The 19,599-nt window shown below is 43.4% G+C and overlaps 1 protein-coding gene across 4 annotated transcripts in view; it reads left to right on the forward strand.

Annotated features, from left to right (window-relative positions):
- Nucleotides 1–19,599, forward strand: part of FTO (FTO alpha-ketoglutarate dependent dioxygenase) — a 393,377-nt gene that overhangs the window by 273,427 nt on the left and 100,351 nt on the right. The window lies entirely within an intron of this gene.

Below are 19,599 nucleotides of genomic sequence, written 5' to 3' on the forward strand. Positions count from 1 at the left end.
AATAATGTCAAACTATTTATAGCCCCGTTTCCTAGGACTCTCGACTCTCCCGGAGTTGTTTATGTATTTAATACCAAAGATTTGTTTTTATATTTATATAAATTTTTCTATTTCTAAATTGACTTCAGCTGAGAATGTTTCACGAGTTTTTATAGAGAGTACATTTAAAAATTGATACTGGCATTCAAAAAACCAAGGCCAATCTAACCCTTTTTAAATACGGACATTCCCTTAATTCGGTCTCTGTGTGTGTGTGTGTGTGTGTGTGTGCACGCATGTGCATGTGTTAGAGCTGTGTCATTAACATTATATGGGTGTTATAATTATAACAAATTTAAGACATGCTGTTTATTTAGGATAAAGCAGTATGTAATACTTTGGCAAAAGACGTTTTATTAATTATTTCATGCTAAGGTATACATTATTACATTTTAAATATTTCTTGGTAATTCCAGGTTTCATAACATTACTGTTGCACAGAATATAGTCATCTGTATAAAGATTTGGTCCAGTGGGTTCATATGGAAATAAGCACAAAATAGATTTTGAAAGCATGTCTCAAATTTTACTTGGCAAAGTTATTCTAAATATTGGCTTTCCTCCCCGAAAGATAAGCTCTTTCTAGACACAGTATTGAGATTATTTAATATTTCTCTGCACACAGTGACTCCCTTCAGCCCCTCTCTACTAATCTTACCCCCATCATTGCTTCCCCACAGTTTTTTTTTTTAAAAGGCATGTAATGTTTATTTTAAAAAATAAAAGCAATATAAAGAACATTGACTTGGACCATATAAAATTACTATTTCTTTTTTTTTTATTTCTTTTTTATTTTTTTTTCAACGTTTTTAATTTATTTTTGGGACAGAGAGAGACAGAGCATGAACGGGGGAGGGGCAGAGAGAGAGGGAGACACAGAATCGGAAACGGGCTCCAGGCTCCGAGCCGTCAGCCCAGAGCCCGACGCGGGGCTCGAACTCACGGACCGCGAGATCGTGACCTGGCTGAAGTCGGCCGCTTAACCGACTGCGCCACCCAGGCGCCCCAGAATTACTATTTCTATAGATCAAAACAGCCACATAGCAGCAATTTTATACAGCTCATCCTAACAGCTAATATTTCTGTCCCCCTAATAGTTTACTGTATGCTAGACACATGCTTGATGTATATTAATTTGATGTAACCCTATGAGTAGGTACCGTTACTACCCCAACTTGCAGATGAGAAAGCTGAGGGGCAGATTGATTTAAGTAGTAGTAACTGAAATCACTCTCTAAAAGAGCTTTGCCAATTTACATTCCCATCAACTGTGTATGAAGAACTGGTACCAGTTTATCCCTCTTGATCATTGTATTTTGGCCACTTTGATAGGTGGTGTTAGTGGACCTTTTACTTTTTTTTCTCGTTTCATCTGTTCACATCCTTTATGCAATTTTCTGTTAAGTTGTTTATCTTTCTCTTTTTGATTTGTGGTTCTTCATGTGTTCTGTATTTAATCCTGTTCCTTGATTTATATTTTGGCCCGATTACCAAAGTTTTATGTTTTGAAATGGAGGGCTTATTCCCCTCTCATTTTCTTTTTTTAAATAATTTTGTTGCTCTTTCCTGCCTTTTACTTCCAAACAAATTTGAGAATCGGGTGGTCAGATTCCATTTTTTTAAAAATGTTGTTGGCATTTTTATAACGAGTGCATTGAATTTATAGATTGCTATGTTAGAGAACTTTAAAACAAACTTTTTCCTCATCCATTAAAATAATGTGTGTCTTCATTTGCTACTGTTACCTCTTGTGTCTTTTAAGTAGAGTTTTAGAATTTTTCTTCACATCCTTTTACATTTATTTTTAGGTATTTTAAAGTGTCACTGTTTTCAGTGGAATTACACACATGTAGGGTAGCTGCTGAGTTTTTATCTTTATTTGTATACCTTATTAAATTCTCTTCTCATTTCTAGTAATTTTTCAGTTGATTTCCTTGGAATTTCTGGATAGCGAATGATGTAACATAACAATAATGCTGCCCTTTTCTCTCCAACACAGATACTATTTTATTTATCTTTCTTCCTGTCTTAGCTGAGATTTCCAGAAAAGTGTTGAATAGTAGTAGAGTTAGTAGGCATCTTTATATTTTTTTATTATTAACTAGGACAGTTCCAGTGTCGCACAAGTCAGTTTGAGATTTCTAGTCCATACTTTTTATCAAGTAAAGGAATTTTTATTCTCTTTGATGCATATTGCATTCAATTGGATCCTAATTTTTTAGGAGAGAGGTTGTCTACTGAGATGACCGTATGGTTTTTTTTTCCTTTAATTTGTAAACGTGATATATTACATTGTTAGATTTTATGCTGTTGAACCATCTTTGCATTCCTGGAATGGACCTGACTTGATTGTGATGTAATACACAGATGGACTTGACCTGCTGGTATTTTATTTACTATTTTCCTATTCATTTTCACAAGTATGACTTCCCTGTAGAGGTCTTATCCCTATGGACACCCTACTTAACAGGTCTCAGTAGACTTCATTCATTATTAACTTTTTTGTGAAGTGGACACTTTTGAAATTTCTCCAAGGCTTGATTGGTTTTGGGCTTTTTTTAGTATCAAGACTTGCATGCAATATCCCTCACGTTTTTGAACTTTATTTCAATTTAACACTTTCCAGAGGAAAGGCATGCATTTACGCTTTCAACTTTTTTGCTTTTGCCTCCCAGCTTCTTTGTGTGGAGGGAGTATAAATATTTCCTTGAAGCATGATGCTGCCCCTTTATGAAACCTGGGATTGCCCCTTTTCAATCGGAAAGTATAAATTTTCCTCTTCATTCTTAGCCCATTGGAGCCATAATTGTATTTAGTCCTAATTTATATCAAATGTTCCCCTAGAAATAGACATTTACTATTTCTAAAAACTGTTAATGTTCATTTATTTTTGAAGGAGAAAGAGAGACAGAGCATGAGCTGGGGAGAGCAGAGACAGGGAGACACAGAATCCGAAGCGGGCTCCAGGCTCTGTGCTGACAGCCCAGACGTGGGGCTCGAACTCACGAACCGTGAGATCATGACCTGAACCGAGGCCGAACGCTTAACCAACTGAGCCAGCCAGGTGCTCCAACATTTACTATTTTATAGTGACAAACACCTGGTTTGGAGAAGACAGTATTTTGTCTTTTTTTTTTTTTTTTTTTTTTTTGCAGAATGTCATGTATGAGGCATGCCTACCAACACTCCCCCTTCTCTGGCCCATGCAGATGTCACTAATCTGACTGCCTCTTCCCTCCTGAGCTCCTATATAGTCTTCTCAACAGAGCATAGTGAACAGCTACCACCATTTGATTGGCACTTAAAATGTAGATGGAACCTATTGCTGTCCCTAGTGTCACGGAAAGGGCATAGATTGGAAGCCGGGCACCCTGGGTCATTGCAATACTTGGTCTTTGTTGCCACAACTATCCAATGAAGAGATTAAGCTGGGACACCTCTGATGGATCTTCTGTTTTGAACCTTTACCGCTTCTGTTTACATAGGCTCCTTCAACATTGTTTCAGGACCCCAAATTTGCATATCTTCAGGATTTGTAAATCTCCACTGAAGGGTACATTTGGAGTTTTTACGTCCCCATTTTGCTGTTTTTGTAAAACAGCAAATACGTCTTGCCCTTCAGCGAATTCTTTTGTTGTTGTTCAGTACTTCCTCCTATTTTTAAAATTAATAAATTCTCCTTGTGGAATATTCGAAAACTACATAACAGTATAAGAAAAAGACAAAAATTACCCTCAATCTTACAGTCCAGCACTGTTAGCATCGAGTGTATGATTAGAAAGATTTCTGTTTTAAAAAGTTTTTGTATCTTTCTTTTTCACAGAATATTATTTTGTGATTATTTTCTCATTAACTACATTTCATTCAAGAATAATCCCCCTCAAAATATACAATCTGTTTAACTATATATCTTTTTTCACTTTAAAAAAAATTTGTTTAATGTTTGTTTATTTTTGAGAGAGAGAGAGACAAACAGAGCATGAACAGGGGGAGGCGCAGAGAGAGAGGGACACACAGAATTTGAAACAGACTCCAGGCTCTGAGCTGTCAGCCCAGAGCCTGACGCGGGGCTCGAACTCACAGACTGTGAGATCAGCACCTGAGCTGAAGTCAGACGCTTAACCGACTGAGCCACCCACGCATCACCTTTTCACTTTTAAATATTATGACAGATATCCTTTTATATAATCTTTGAGCCTTTATTGAATAAATTTCTAGATATCAAATTACAAGGTGAAAGGAAGTATACTTTGTAAGTTCACAACACATTGTAGTACTTGATAAATATGTGTGCAGTGAGTGTTTGAATAAAACATTACCCACTTGATTTTCAGAAAGATGTTCCAATTTACATTTTCATCTACAGTTTTTGAGAATGCCTTTCTCTTCTCATGTTTGGGAGGATGGAATATTACCATTAAAAAAAAATCTTTGCCAATTTTATGGGCAAAAAGTTACCTCTCATTTCATTTCTTTGTCACTACTATGGTTGGACATCTTTCATGTTTCCTGGCTGTGGGTATGTATGTGAATTTCTTGTGTCTTATGTCAATCTCTGCCCCCCCCCCTTTGGAGGCATACATGTTAATTGTTAATAGCTACAAAGCCACAAGCTCATTATCAAGGTGTTGCTAGTCTTTGACAATTATAACTAACTTTGGGGGCAGAATCCCAATATGGAGGTAAAGAAGGGAACTAGGAAGTCTCCATACATCTGACATGACTCTGCAGTCACTAACTTTGCTTTCCTAGGTCCATGCTAAAATTGAGACGTGCCAGCTCTTTTGGTCATTTCTGAAGCTCTTTTGGTTGGCCTTTGGTTGTTCCCTTCCCGTTGGCCTTCATTCAGTTTGCCCCGTCCTTGGAGCTCTTGGCTTGCACAGGAAGCCTGAAGCCAAAGCATGCGAGCTCAGTAACTCTCATCTCTAGACTTGAAAACCCGGCTTCCAAGCTTCTGCTGCTTACCAGCAGGCCACGCACAGCCCTTCCTACCTGTGAGGGAACCAAACCCGCTGCTCCCAGCTGTGTGTGGCCTTCACGAGTCTAACTATGAAGAAGATAGAACCAGTCCCACCCTTAAGTCTAGAAGAACTGGTTAATCGTGTCGTGAAACCACATGCCTTTGCACTTTTCTGTTGCGACTCCTAATTATTCCTGACTAGAATCCCTTGATTTATTCCTCATCCTTCTAACTTGATGCTCCCGAGGCCATTTTATCAGTTGTGAAATTAGTCCCTGACCTCTGTGTTCTGGTGAGATTATTATTTTTTTAACGTTTATTTATGTTTGAGAGAGAGACAGACAGACAGAGTGCGGCCGGGACCGGGGCGGGGGTGGTGCAGAGAGAGGGGGAGACACAGAATCTGAAGCGGGCTCCAGGCTCCGAGCTGTCAGCACAGAGCCCGACGTGGGGCTTGAACTTGGAAACAGGGAGATCATGACCTGAGTGGAAGTCGAACGCTTAACTGACTGAACCACCCAGGCACCCCCTGGTAAGATTATTTAGCAAAACTTTTGCTTCATGGAAACCAGAGTGGCTGAGAAAAAGCCCCGCTTCTGCATCTGTCACGTTCAGGACTCGCCACACAGGTTACACTCTGCATATGGGCTCCTGGGTAAGGGAGCCGCTGTGAAGAAGAGCTAATGTCCAGCCCATGCTCCAAACCGGGAGACTTTGCTTGCCCACACGGGGCACCTTTTTCTGATTTGCCCAAAGGTGCTGGAGACGCTTGCTGAGGCCCCGATCAACAGCGTGTATGTCCTACAAAGTGCCTCTCCTTCCAAGCAGGTTAGGATCCAAACAGCTGTCTGTAAGACCTTTTGCTTGTAAATCCGAAGCAGCATTGAACAGCCAGCTACTGACAATTCTGTCCGGTGGGGGCATACTTCTGCTCTAAGAGTTAGGCTTGTTCTTATCATAAATCTAAATGGGAAGTTCTTGGGTAAGAGAAAAGATTGTATTTAAATAGCTCGGTATACAACAGTTTTCTTTTTCATTGCAACATAGTTGGGTTTTTTGTTTTGTTTTGTTTTCCTTCCTAGAGCAACCATAACGGACACAGGATTAGCTGCAAAAACCACTTTGTCGTACTTTGGAATTACAGAATTCTACATTCCCACAGATTCACGTTGTACACAAGGCTAAACAGACTTTAGCCAGTTTTCCTCAGAGAGGGATAGCATGGATTCTACACAGTATTTCAGGCCTAGTGAGCTGTCGTCAAATTTGGAGGGAAGGTCGTGTCAACGATTCTTACATTAAAAAAAAAAAAAATGTTTTTAAGTGGTTTTTCTTTTTCAGTTGGAGGTAAAGTTCAAGTGGCATATTCCTTTGTGTTCCCCCAATCATTGCACCAAAACCGCAAAGCAGTCTCCCCTCGTAAGTAATGTCAGCAGCCATGAAGGAAAACCGAAAGCCCTAAATGGCTTTTAAGAGCCATTCTGAGCTTAATTTTAGTATCTGGATCCTGGGCCTCCGAGAAGGATGAGGCAAAGGCTGACCCCACCACACTTTCTCATTGGCAAGCACTGCAGAGGAGGAGCTGGGGGGCTGTTAATCTCAACCTCACTGCCCGTGAAGGTGGAGGGTTGCACGCTCGTGGAAAGGCACGGCACGCCTCACCTGCGCCTCCCCCCTTTGGCCTGCCCAGTTTTGCGAATATGATGCAGGGAGGGCGCCTTATGTGAGATTTCAGTTTTCCTTTTCGTGGTGGAAACTAAAGTCTAAGTGACTTTTGTTAGGCCTTTCATTCAGATACCGTGATCAGTGAGCGGATAAAGAAAGCCTTACCCTGACGATGTTCCTGTGTCCTAATGTCACAATCCAGAGGTGTTTTCAGTGGCATCGCTTGTTTGCCTGGAGGGTTCAGAGAGGTTTCAGCCTCTCCCACACCTCGTCCCGAAAGTTGCCATTACAATACCTGCTCGTCAGAACTTGTTCATCCGCCCTGTCTTCGAGTGACAGAAGGCCCAGAAATACTGCTCTCGTGGCGGCTCTGCCCAAGAAACCTAGTTTTCTAACTGGGCTTCCGAGCTATGGAAACTTGGTCACCTTTCACCTGAATCTCTAATATGCTTTGCAAATGAGGAGCTGGTGAGAAAAATATGCAGCTTGAAGCTGGCAAAGTTTTAAGTGGGTAAAGCTTGTAGTGTTCAGATCATAGCCCCAAATTACTTAAGGGCTTCTGCTAACATGGAAATAAGACTCTTTTCTGCTGAGAGATTGGATATTCAGATAGATTTTTTTATGAAGGAAATAAATATTTCAACATGCAAACACTACCCAAGCGGGTAGTGATGCTTCAAAACAGGGTCAGAGGTCAGGTGTTTTTTGGTTTTTTGTTTTTCCTGTTTGTTTTTTGGGACAGCTCCCAGTTTAAAGGTATCGCACGTTACTACCTACCCTGAGCCTCACATGGTAAAGTAATTACCGCCAGCTAGCACAAAATATGTACATTCATTTTTATTTCCAAAGGTTCTGAGATTCCTCTCTGCATTTTTTGGTGGTCCTCATTATAAAAAAATAGATCACGAAGAATGGATGGTTTTTCTCTATCGTAACTGTAAAAACAAAAAAAAAAAAGTGGGGCTGAAAAATGCATGTCTGATAGGTCAACTTTGAACAGACTTAATTTGTAGTAATACGAGTCAATAATAATAGAATGTGGTGGGGTTTTTTTTCCTTTAGAGAATAGTGTGGTTCATTTTCATAGTTTGCCCACAAAACATGCCACAGACCCCCTAGTGTATTGGATACCTGGAGGAGAGGCTGACCGCTAGGTTATCTGAGCGGATGGGGGTCGAGATGTCTTCAGGCGGGCACAGGGATGTGTGGCACGCGTTGTTCTGAAGCTCAAACACCGAGTGGAATTTTGGTCACAGTTGGAATTGTTCGATGGGACTCAGGGCTTCTGCAATCTCCCCCTCCCCACCCCCCACCCCCCGCCCCCTTCAAATAGGGAATTTGCGGAGCAGTTAATTAGTAGTTACGCAAAACAGCAGAAACAGCCCAGATCCGCACAAGAGCCAGCAGGTAATGTCAGCGAGGGAGGCGGGCGAGGTACAGTGTGGGAGGGAGCTGAGGGCACCAGACAGAACCAGAAAGCACACTTCAGCCGAAAGAGGACAGCCAGCCAGTCCTCTCCTGCAGCCCGCGGTCGCCGTGACCAGCCCACTGCCGGCCATGGGGCCAGGTGATCCTGTTGTGATACACCCACCAGATCTCTTTTTTCCGGAAGAAGCCAGAAATCCAGATTTTTTTTTTTTTTTTTTTTTTAACGAAACGTACTTCCGTAGAAATGTTGACGGCTAACTTCTTTTTAAAGTTGAAAAACATGTGTGAGGGCTGGGTTTGGCCTCTAAGCCACGGTCGTGACTTCAGCTTGCACAAAATGGACAGAAGGGGAGCTGGGTGCTTCGTGGCAGTACCTTCTCATTCTCCAAGGGAGGTGTTCATAGCTGGGTGGGTTCTGAACAATTACTGAACGATTCTGTAGACTCCACCGCTATGGTGAAGAATGTAGTTACTCTGAAAACGAGGGCAGCTTCTCACATTTATGTCATTTTTTCGTGCTTTTGTTTTGTTTTGTTTTAGAGTCATAGATCCTTTGTCAAGGCTGACCTAACTAAGAGAGTAGAGTTCCAGAAAAGTTGGTAGGACAGAGCCGCCCTTAGCTTTCTTTCCTTGCTGACTTTTAACCCATCACAAAGTAATTACTTCTCTCTCCTCCCCGCCTCTGGCATCAGCCTTTGGAATGTGGTTATTCTTTAAAGTTCACTGTGAGGCAGGACGTTATTCACACACATCTCCTTTCCCAGAGCTACTAAGCCTCAGTAGAAGACAGCGTTCGTGCCACGGTCAGACAGATGAATCATCACTCAATGTGTGCTTTTGAGTAGCTGCTGGTTTAGTAATGATCAGATAAGACTTTGACGAAGTCCGTGATATTGTGATATGATTATTTTAATATTGTTTCTTTGGGGCCATCCTTCACCCTTTCTCCTGGCATCTGAGTTTCTTGGGTAGAGAGTGGAATGATGGAAATATGTTTGTTCTTCAGGGCAGAGAGGCGTGGTGGTGAGTAGTGAAATTACAGTGTGTCCTCAGCCGCCACTGATGTCCTTCCAAATAGGTGAAGTTTAGTTTAAAGCCTGCCATTAATTCTTGGCCCCTGGCAAGAGTGGTACAAGGTTGCCTGTTTGTTCCAGTGGGGGGGTGGGGGTGGGTGGGGAGGGGGAGGACAGCAATTAGTCAATGACATTTATGACCGATTTATAAAACACAAATGAAATAATTGGTTACAAAATCATGACAAGCCTTCACTTGTCGTTTGCAAACTTGTTCTCAACACATTGTGAAACTTTTATTACGAACACCCTTTGCAGAAAGCAAACAGCAGCCGATCTGAAGAGACCAAGCCAAAGCCCTCGGCTTTGGGAGTAGCTGTGGGAGGAGAAGATTCTTGAAGTTATGTTTCCTGTCCCCTTCCCAAACAAGCCCCCTTGTTCCTAGATCCAGAGACCGTTTCGGGCAGGGAATCACCACGGTTTGGGTGTAAGACGCCCAGGTATGAAAAAGCAAAAGAAAATCTTTGCCACCAAACTTAAAAAAAAAAATTTTTTTTAATGGTTATTTATTTTTGAGAGAGACAGAGACAGAATGCGAGTGGGGTTAGGGGCAGAGAGAGAGGGAGACCGAGAATCCGAAGCAGGCTCCAGGCTCCGAGCTGTCAGCAAAGAGCCCGACGCGGGGCCTGAACTCACGAGCTGTGAGATCACGACCTGAGCCGAAGTCGGACGCTCAACCGACTGAGCCACCCAGGCGCCCCTTTGCCACCAAACTTTGAATGCATGGGAGCCCTGTTTGGTCTTTGATGAGATTTAAGTACAGGCTGTTTGTAGAATAGTTAAGGGAGAGGCAGTATGCACACTTACAGCCCTTTGCTTGCCCCTTAAAATACCGTCTCGGGGCAACATCGAGGAACGAGTGCCAGTGTTGACCCCAGATGCTGGCCCCGGGTGATTTTTCCGTTTCCACATCTTTCAGTGCCTCACCTCTGATCCTTCACCTCCAGAGAGAGGACGTTCACCAAATCGGACGAAAAGGGGAGCCAGGAGCTAACTGTACATGTAAAGATAGGTATCCTGGGATATAATTTAAAGCTAATTTTTAAAAGAGTTTGTCCATGTCTTTGATAAGGACGTTCTCAGTTTGAAACCCATAGTTTTAGGAGAGATGTTCCATTTCTTTCTTTCTTTCTTTCTTTCTTTCTTTCTTTCTTTCTTTCTTTCTTTCTTTCTCTCTTTTTTTCTTAATTCCTCTTAAACGTTTCAGACCCGTGATCCGATAGGGCTGGCTGGATCTAAGTCTTTTATTTTTCAACACTTCTTTGCAAAATTAAGAAAAACTGGCTGGTCTAGTTTAGAGAAGAAAGCGAATGTGAGAGTATTTTCATGAGGCATTCCAGCACCAAAGCCTTTGCTTTTGGTGATAGACTGCCGTAATTTTGAAATCATTTTATACCACGCTAACGCTCTCAATGTCCAGTTTTCTTCTCAGACTGCTTAAAACAACAACCACGGCCACCCGCTTTTGTGAAAAATGCGATCGGAATCAACAAAAGGAAAGCTGGCCGTGGACGTTACTCAGCAAGGCTAGGTTAAGCTGGTCTGTGTTCTTCCAGAACATACCGTTGAGGATTTCAGCCATCTCAGCCTGGCAACATGGGGTTGCCTTGGCCTCCTTTGTGAAGAGCAGCCACGCGTCCCCTTCTCCAAAGCTGAACATCGTCCCAAATGCACTGGATCCTTCTGACGGGCCTTTCTTTGTGTGGCACACAGGAAGGGACAGGCCATGAATATGCAGTGGCTCACATGTACTGTTGTCTTCTGCAGAAAATCCCAAAAGGGTGCTCTGATCTCAGGACTGGGAGCCCATTTCTGATTTCAGCCTAGACAGGTCTGCTGAAAACCATAATCAAGCTGATTGTATTGCCCTGGCATTCTAATTTCCAATTTAGGGGTTTGCTATATAATCTCTAGTAGAGTGTGTCTAATCTTCATGAAACCCAGAGTCTTTATATAAACTCTATGGATTTCCTTCCATGTGTCTAGGCCGAGTGGAGCTGTGTCTTTAGGCTGAGCTGGAGAGACATTAAATTACTGAGTTACATGAAGGCAGCGTTGTGAAGTCGCTCTCTTTTTGAAAGACCAACTCAAATTCTATATGCTGCAGCTTTGATCCTTTTCGTTCAATTCTAAGTACACTTGTTATTATAGTAACTGTTGTTTGTATGTTATTTTAGCTTTTTACTTAAGTAGCTATTTAGCAATTTAAATGAAAATGTAATTAGGTTACATCTGTTTTACATGCATGTAATACCACGCAGATGTAAACTTCTATTAAAGCCATATTTTCTTTTTGGCAAGAAAAGGCAAAAACAAAATTGCACCCATCACTGGAGTACGTCCTGCTCTTTAAAAAAAAAAAAAAAGTATACACAAAGCGCCGTGCTATTATTTACGTGGTGGTGAGAGCATATCACTTCTATTTTTCAAAAAAGTAAAAGAACCAACAAGTGCCTTATAATTTATCTGGATGCAGAGTTGAAAAGGACAGTGTCCTGTGGGTTTGTGCAGACAGGGGCACATCCATCTGTACGTCATATTCGCTGGCTCTTACAACCCACGCGCGGCGGGAAGGGCCACGGGGCCACCTGGGGTCACACCTAGTTCTGCTTTAACCTGACTTCGACAAAGGCACTTTACTTTTCTCTGTGCTTGTTAACGAGGGTGCAGGTATTTTGAACAGTGTAAAATAGAATGAATGGTGAGTGGATCTGGCTGCAAACAGCCCCTCCCCTCTGCTCCCCCCACCTTTTGTAGGCACAATGGGGATTGAACTCCGAAATTAGTTCTCCTGTTTTGGGAACCACGGCCTCCCTTATAGCCTGTTAATAGGATTTATAAAACATCATTTCAGACAAAGTCACTTATCTTCTTTGCTAACGAGACACAAAATTTGGACTGTCTGGAACCAGGTAGTATTTTAAGAGCTGCCCATTTGTCCCATACATGTTGAGTATTTCAATGCAGCCATTTTTAATGGTGATTTTTATGGTGTCAGTAAAAATATTTTCATATAATTCTTCCTTGTAAATATGGTTAAACTTTCAGCTTTCTGCTACTTGGTGACCTGTTAAATGACTTAATGTACTTTCAAATTGATCGTTCAGCACCAAGACAATAAGCAGCCAGGAGGAGCCAGGTTTATGGCATTTTGCTCTTTTGTGTCGGGGCCTTAAGCTGAGCTATGAGACACACACACACAAAAAAAAAGTCTAGCAGAGTTTGCAATATTCAACTTCTTAGAGTTTTTTCATCTCGGATTCTCAAAGAGAGAGCATGGACGATAATGCTTCCTTCTCTTTTGTCCCTGTTTTAAGAAGCTAGTGTCTTAGATGGCAAGGAAAGGAAATATTCCCTCCACGTAGCGATAGACCTGCCATCCATCCGACACTTACTATGTGCCAAGTGCTGTTCTAAGTGCTTCCTGCATTGTTTAATCCTTTACGGCAAATTCACGGGGTAGCTAACATTGTCATCCCTCATGCTTGCGGTAAAGAAATTGGACCCCCCCCCCCGCCACCCCGCTGAGAAGTTAAGAATCTTTTCCAAGGTTATAGAGCTAATAAGCTGTAGAAGGAGGATTTTTAACCCGGACAGTTTGGCATTGATGCCTAGTGTTACCGCGTGTCATACTAGGGTTTGTTGTGGTGGTGGTTGTTATTCCTTTGTTTTTGTTGTCTGCTATCACCTGAATCAAGCATCTGTGACCTGGAAAGAATCTTCAGATACTCTTTCTCCCTGCCTTGCACTTTTCCAAGTTCAGAAAAATACACGTGGAAGCCCTCAGTACCCCAGAAATGAAACTAAATACTATGCAGTACTCATGATACTTGGAGTTTAGTTCATGGGGGCTTTGGGTGAGGAAGTCTGGAGGAATAGAATGCCAAGGAGGATGAAATACATACTAAATAAAGATTTGGCTGACGGCTCTGGGAGCACAGCCGAGAGAGTAGTCAAGATCGGGGGGAGAAGCTTCTTTTGACCTGGGCATGGAAGAATGTAGGGGATCGTGATGCCCGAAGGAGGCAGGCGGTATGTCAAGCTTCAGGAACGGAGTGAGCGAAGACGTGGAGAAAAGAAACCACAAGCTGGCCTGTTGCACTTGGGAAAGCAAGATGTGGCGAAACCTCACGTGGGCACTGGCAGAAAGAGCGCCAGGCCGGAAAGAGAGCGACATCACCCAGGTAGGGCGATGAGAACGGGCAGTTGGTTAGCAATAAGGAGGGAAGGGGTAGATTTGAGGAGGACACTGGGGGCTCTAGCCCAGTAGGCTGGTAATCACGTTAGTCATAAAAGCCAACTCCAGTTCAAGAAAGTCATGTATAGGGAGAGAGAATCAGGTCCGTGAAGAACACAGACCCTGTGTTCAGCGTCCTAGGTCTGAATCTGGGCTCTACCCAGCTGTGAGCAAGCTACTCGTTTAATTCTTAGTTTGCTTACCTGTAAGATGGAAAAGCATCTAACTCTTGATTTCAGCTCAGGTCATGATCTCACGGATCGCGGGTTCGAGCTCCACATCGGGCTCTGTGCCGACAGTGTGGAGCCTGCTTGGGATTCTCTCTCTCTCCCTCCCTCTCTCTCTGCCCCTCCCTCACTTGTGCACCTGCTCGCTCTCTCTTTCTCTCTCTCTCAAAATAAATAAATAAACTTAAAAAAAATTATGCATTAATTTTCTCGGAGTTCTCTTGGGCACACCACGGGGAGCTGTATCCTTCTGTGCGTGCCCTGCAGAATTCCGTGGCATTATAAACTTGGTGAGTCACTAGTACAGGAAGGCCACCCAAAACGTACCCTCTTCTATAACCTAAATCTCAGTGTGCGTGTCCTTTCTTTCTCCTTTCCAAAGTGCCCAAGTGAAGCTATTAAGTAGGTAATACGCCATTAAACCCAGATCATGGCGTTTGGGAAAATCACACCCGAGCCCGGTGAATAGCACGCACTGTTAATTGTTAAGCTGCTGATGCCGGGCGCCTGACCCCACGGCATTTGTGTTGTGACGGCCCTTTCGCACCGGTGAACTAAATGAATATCCGCCACGATGCGAGGAGTCAGGGACGGGTCTGGGAAGCCCGGACACAGCATCAGATTGCGTTTCACCGAGAGAACAAGATTGATTTATTGTGTTACATGGGGGTGAGATGGACCCAGCACAGGCACCCCTGTACCACATGCTTTGTTATTCCCTTGTCTGCTAAGTATGCAAGTACAAACAGCTTTCACACAATTTTTTACCTAGAAAGGAGCCCGGGGCTGCATCCAAGTACATTTAACATATGAAAATTGAGCTGCTTTGAACTTGTATGTTTTTGATAACTGCTTGGTGTGCTTCCTGGAGGATCACCTGTAGGCTTTTCTTTCCAAATCCTCATCCCTTTGATTGAGTGCCAGGACAGACAGCCCTCACTGAATGACTCTAGCCTCGTAATTCTTCCTTCATTCAGAGTTGAAAGGGAACAGCTCCAGATTCAATAGGCAAATCCTCAGATTTAGCTGAAGTCATTCAAACACTTTAAAACTGAAATTGTTTTGTTCTAAAATAGGGTTCAGATGGGCTACCGAATGTTTACACAAGCTAGTTGCCGCCTTGAACTACAGGATGAGGAAGAAAAACACATGGCCCTCCTCCCCTCCCCCCACTCCCGCCCCGGCTCCTCGCCCCACCTCCTGCCTGCCTTGCTTTCCTCCTTGCTGTCTCTGTGTCCCAGGGGTAAAAGGAGGACCAGAAGTTTGAGAGTCAGAAGTTTCAAAGCAACATGGCCTGGGTTGTTTTTTTTTTCTTTTTTTTTTTTTCAACACAGGGATAAGAACATACTTGACTCTTGTTTTCTCTCCTCCGTAAGGCCCGGCTGAACGTTCCTGCTCTCTCTTCCCTGCCCCCTTTCAGAGGAAGGAAAACAAGCGTGTTCTTTTTATCTTTACAAATGTGCCTGGTGGGGGCTAATCTAAACCAGTTCAAGATGCCTTTATTTAAAGCTGTCGAGAGGAACGGAAGGTGCTGCAGAATTAGAAATGAGGTAGCTTCTGGGCCTCTTTGCCATCCTGCTCCTGAAACTGCCCTCCCCCACCCCGCCCCGCCACCCCCTTTCTGGCACCAACCTGGATCTCTGCTGAGATCTCTGTTTCCGAGTCTTTTCAGAGATCGTGTATACTAAAAGGTTGTTCCTTTCGGTTGAACATCCTGTGTCTGTCCTATTTGGCCAGAGAGTGCTTCTGTTGGGAAAAGCCATCTTCCCTCTGTGCGCCTAGTGCCCTATTTCAGAAGGAAGCCTGAAAGAGCCATTTCCACGTTCTGTGTGCGGTCCCGCCCTGCGCAGCCACTGTTCCTCCTGAGTGAACAATCCTTGCCCTCTTCTCGGCCACTGGAAGAAGAGAAGGACTGTAACCCCTTATCAGGGCACTGGGAATCTGTGTGCCCCACTCAGGTTGAACATGAGGCAAGGCTAGGAGATCGATTCTCTCCTGGCCGGTTTCCCACTTACGAAATGGGGTGTCTTTGCTAATCGTTGATACCAAAACTTTGGAAAGAATTTGGCGTATCCGTAAAGTGAAAGGTGTTACCTGGTTATGAAAAAGATCCCAAGACTGGAGGGCAGGACACAAAATGACGCAACAGTGATCCATACAAATCTCAGAACTGTACCAGGACTTGACCCTGTTGGCCTTGTGAATTTTGACCTACTGATGCTATGTATGAGTTTATCAACCGCCTCGTTCATTAGATTCTTCCCCTGTTTCTCCTTTTCTGTTTCTCTCCTCGGAAGGCTTTTATAACTTTGTAATCATTTATAATTTTAAAATGCCTCTCATAATGCTTAAAAACAGCACTTGATTTTAATGAGTGCTGCTTAACCGTAGCAGGATCGTATCTGCATTACCGTTGATCCTTACAACAATACTTTGGAATGAAAGTAGAAAGTTTATGACACATTTTATTATATTCCTAAATGTGAAAGAGGATTCTAATTTAAAAATAAGTGGCTATACTTTTTAATTCTTATTTAGCCTCTGTAGCTGTTTTAATATCCCTTTTATGGTTGACTGGTCAATGTTTTAAAACAAGTTCTTCAGGGACTCTATGCCCATTAGTCCCTGGCAATAAAATCTGAACTTTACTAAAATAAAACATGATGCCATGGGGCAATTAAGAGGAGAACTTTCAGAGATGACTGCGAATATGAAATACAGTGATTTATTTTATTAATGGATAAGGGGAAAACCAGCCCACCTCTTTTAAGCTCAACTATGTGTATTTGGGTTTTTTTTTTTTATATTTTTAATTTATTTCTTTGTTTCTCTCAGGGCAGTAGGGGGTTCCATAGTAGGCTGTTAAGGTACACCAAACCTCCTTTTGTAGCCTGCCACTTCTGAATATGAGCCTTTATTTTTTTTCATTTTATATAGAAAATGGGGTGATGTCACTTAGGAAAGCATTTTTCCCCAAAGTGGTTTTGGGAACCAGAATCTGGTGATGTGTTATTTAAAAGCGATAATGCAGTAAAGCTACGCCTTGTGCTTGAAATAATTGTAGGATTTATGGGATATATCCCTAACCTGTTCAGTTTTATGGAAGGACAAAATACAGGTATTCATTTCCTCGTAACTTTCTTAAAAACTTAGAAGCGCAGTTGACAGTTGTTTCCCGAACATTATAATACCTTCTTTGTTTATTAAGTAAGAGTTGGTAGTAATTTAGGACTCCTGCAATTTAGGAGTTACTTAATTTGCAAATGGGATTGGCCTCTCTAACCTTTGAAGGAATGAGTTACTGTTAATGTTTTTAAATTTTCATTGACTCTCCATTGCCAGCTAAAGGATAAGGCTCAGGTTTTTAAAAGCCTTACCTGACTTTCAGCCTCCTTTCCGTTACGCGCCCCCCTCCGCCACCCCTTTCCCTCAATAGTAGGTCTGCTCCACAGCGTCGACTACATCCTGAATTTTCCATCGATTGTACTTTTTTTCCCCCCTTCTCTCTCCAGGGACTCTTCTTCACCTTGTCCACCTGTAGCCTTCCTCTGCTTCCTCTGCCAATGTTTCCTCCCTTCAGAGGGCTTCTGGACTCGGTAGCCAGGGCGTCCACAAACGCAAGATGTGCAGAACCCGCCTGCACGGCCGTGTGTGGCGGCCCCCCTTGGCATCCTTCCCCCCGCCCAGCAAATTGACCTCCTTCCCTGGTCCCTGGCACTTTCTACAGATCTTAACTATTGCACTTGTCACGTCCAGCGTAGCTGTTTGTGTAAATGTCTGTCTTGTTCACCAGACAGTGAGCCTCTTGAGGGAAGAGGTTGTCTTAACAATCTCTGTGCCCCAAGGTGCCCCAAGGGAGAGGCACAGTGACTGTCAGACGAATGCATGGACCGCTGTTTTCCTGCATTAAGAAATGTCAAGAGATACCTGACTTAAGAAGTTGGATGAAGAGAAGCTTTTTTTTTTTTTTTTTTTTTTCTGTTTTAAAAGTCATTAATCCGCTCACACGATACACTGAGGAATCCTCCTCCTGTTAGACCAAGGAACACTGAACTCAGAGATCACCAGGAGCCGGCCAAGGGCCTGTGGTTGGCTAGTGAGACGCCTCATTCTAGAAACTCGAATCTTTTGGTTCCACAGCCCTGACCACCATACCGATGCTATCCTGGCAGGCACACGGTGTTGCCCGCCCAACAGCCAATCTTCTCTCTACCCTGCCTTCTTCATCCCCGCTAAGAGAATCCCAACTGGGCTCAGCCCCTTGATTTCAGGGAGGTTGGCCCCTCTTGCAGACACACGTGGTGAGTCACAGTTGGGTGAAGCCAGCCGAGGGGTTTCTATTCCTCTGGGCTAGATGCTCACTTTTCTCAGCCTCCCTGGCAAGCTCGGGCAGGGGCGGGGAAGAAGGGGGTGCGTGACACAAGTTCTGACATCTGTGCGACATAAGGCCATGTGGGCTAGGAGCTTCTAGAAGGGATTTTCTTCCTGATAAAAAGACCAGCCTCATGAAGGCATCCTACTGTGGCTCACAGTTGGGGGGGGGTGGGGGGTGGGGGGGGGTGGGGGCAGGATTCTGGAGCTGTGCAGGCAGCTTTCAACCATGACATGACACGTATGAGGGCAAAAGCTAGTGCGCTGGTGCTGGTAGAACAAATGGAAAGAAAGCCTGGATCCATGATGGCCAGCCTCAAAGCCTTTCACTTCCAGACCTCTTAGACGGCTTACCCTTTTGAGAGTTAGTTTTCTGCTACTCAAAGCAGAGTACATCCTAGCTGACTCACTTGCTTGGAAAGGGAAAAATGAAAATGGAGACAGCATCCTAAGAGGAAAGATAGTGACTGGGTAAAATGTATAGAAGTCCGGGCAACAGAGTAGCCAGGAAATGTGGTGACTGACTTGTACACTTCTGTCCAGCCCAGGGAAGACCCACCACGAAGCCCCCGCAACATTCATCATTCGAGAAACAGTAAGTTATTGGCGCGTCTGGGTAGCTCAGTTGGGTTAAGCATCCTGCTCTTGATTTCGGCTCCGGTCATGATCTCGCGGTTCACGAGTTCGAGCCCCGCGTCGGGCTTTGTGCGGGAAAGGTTTCCTGGAGGCGGTGAGAGTTGAGCTGAGTCTTGACTGGGAATAGGATTCTCCAGGCAAAGAACAGTGGGGGTAGGAGAGTCGGGGTATTCAAGACAAAGGGAATGTGTGTTAAGATAAAAAGGCACAAGAAAAACAGAACAGTTGGAAACTGTAAACTTGTTTGCCATGTCCGGTTTAGATCTTTTTCATTAAGATTTGGCAAAGTTGGTGGTAGCTACAAGTGTGTTATATTATGCTGTATACTTTTGGTATTTAAAAAGTTTCGTAACAATTAATAATAACTTCAAGCGGATCAATGAGAGACGAAGGCATTGCGTATAACTATCCTTTCAGAACTCTAGATCTTCGGGATATTAAATAATTTTAAGCAGATCCTCAGAACTCTAGATCCTTGGAATATTAAATCATTTTAAGCAGAACTAAAAAGGGCGTGGTTTCCATGGTCAAATAAGTTTGGGAAACATTGGCTTAAATAAAATTGAATAGTCTTCATCTCCGTAAGAACTCCTAGAGCCTCGAATACTCTCACATTAATTGTTACTGTCCAAAAGGAAGCTACCACCTAGAGCATGTCCCGCAATATATTTGATTGTATACTCTTTTTTATGTAACTATCTGCAGAACCGTGGCATTGGAAAGGGTTGGTATAGACTACTTCCGAGAGCTTGACTGAGAAAGAAGATAGAGTTATACGGTGACAGCTAAAATGGCGGATGAGTGAAGGAGGACATTTCATAAGACGGGAATGTCAAGAGCATGTGTGTATGCCAAGGGCAGAAAGCAGTGGTGAGGGAAGTTAAAGACACAGGAGCAGGGTGCCTGATTGGTAGGGCAAGGGCGGTGCTTCAGGTTACAAGAAGGAGGCACGTTAACGGACCT

The sequence above is a fragment of the Neofelis nebulosa genome, chromosome 17 (genome assembly GCF_028018385.1).
Source record: "Neofelis nebulosa isolate mNeoNeb1 chromosome 17, mNeoNeb1.pri, whole genome shotgun sequence".
Classification (NCBI taxonomy): domain Eukaryota; kingdom Metazoa; phylum Chordata; class Mammalia; order Carnivora; family Felidae; genus Neofelis; species Neofelis nebulosa.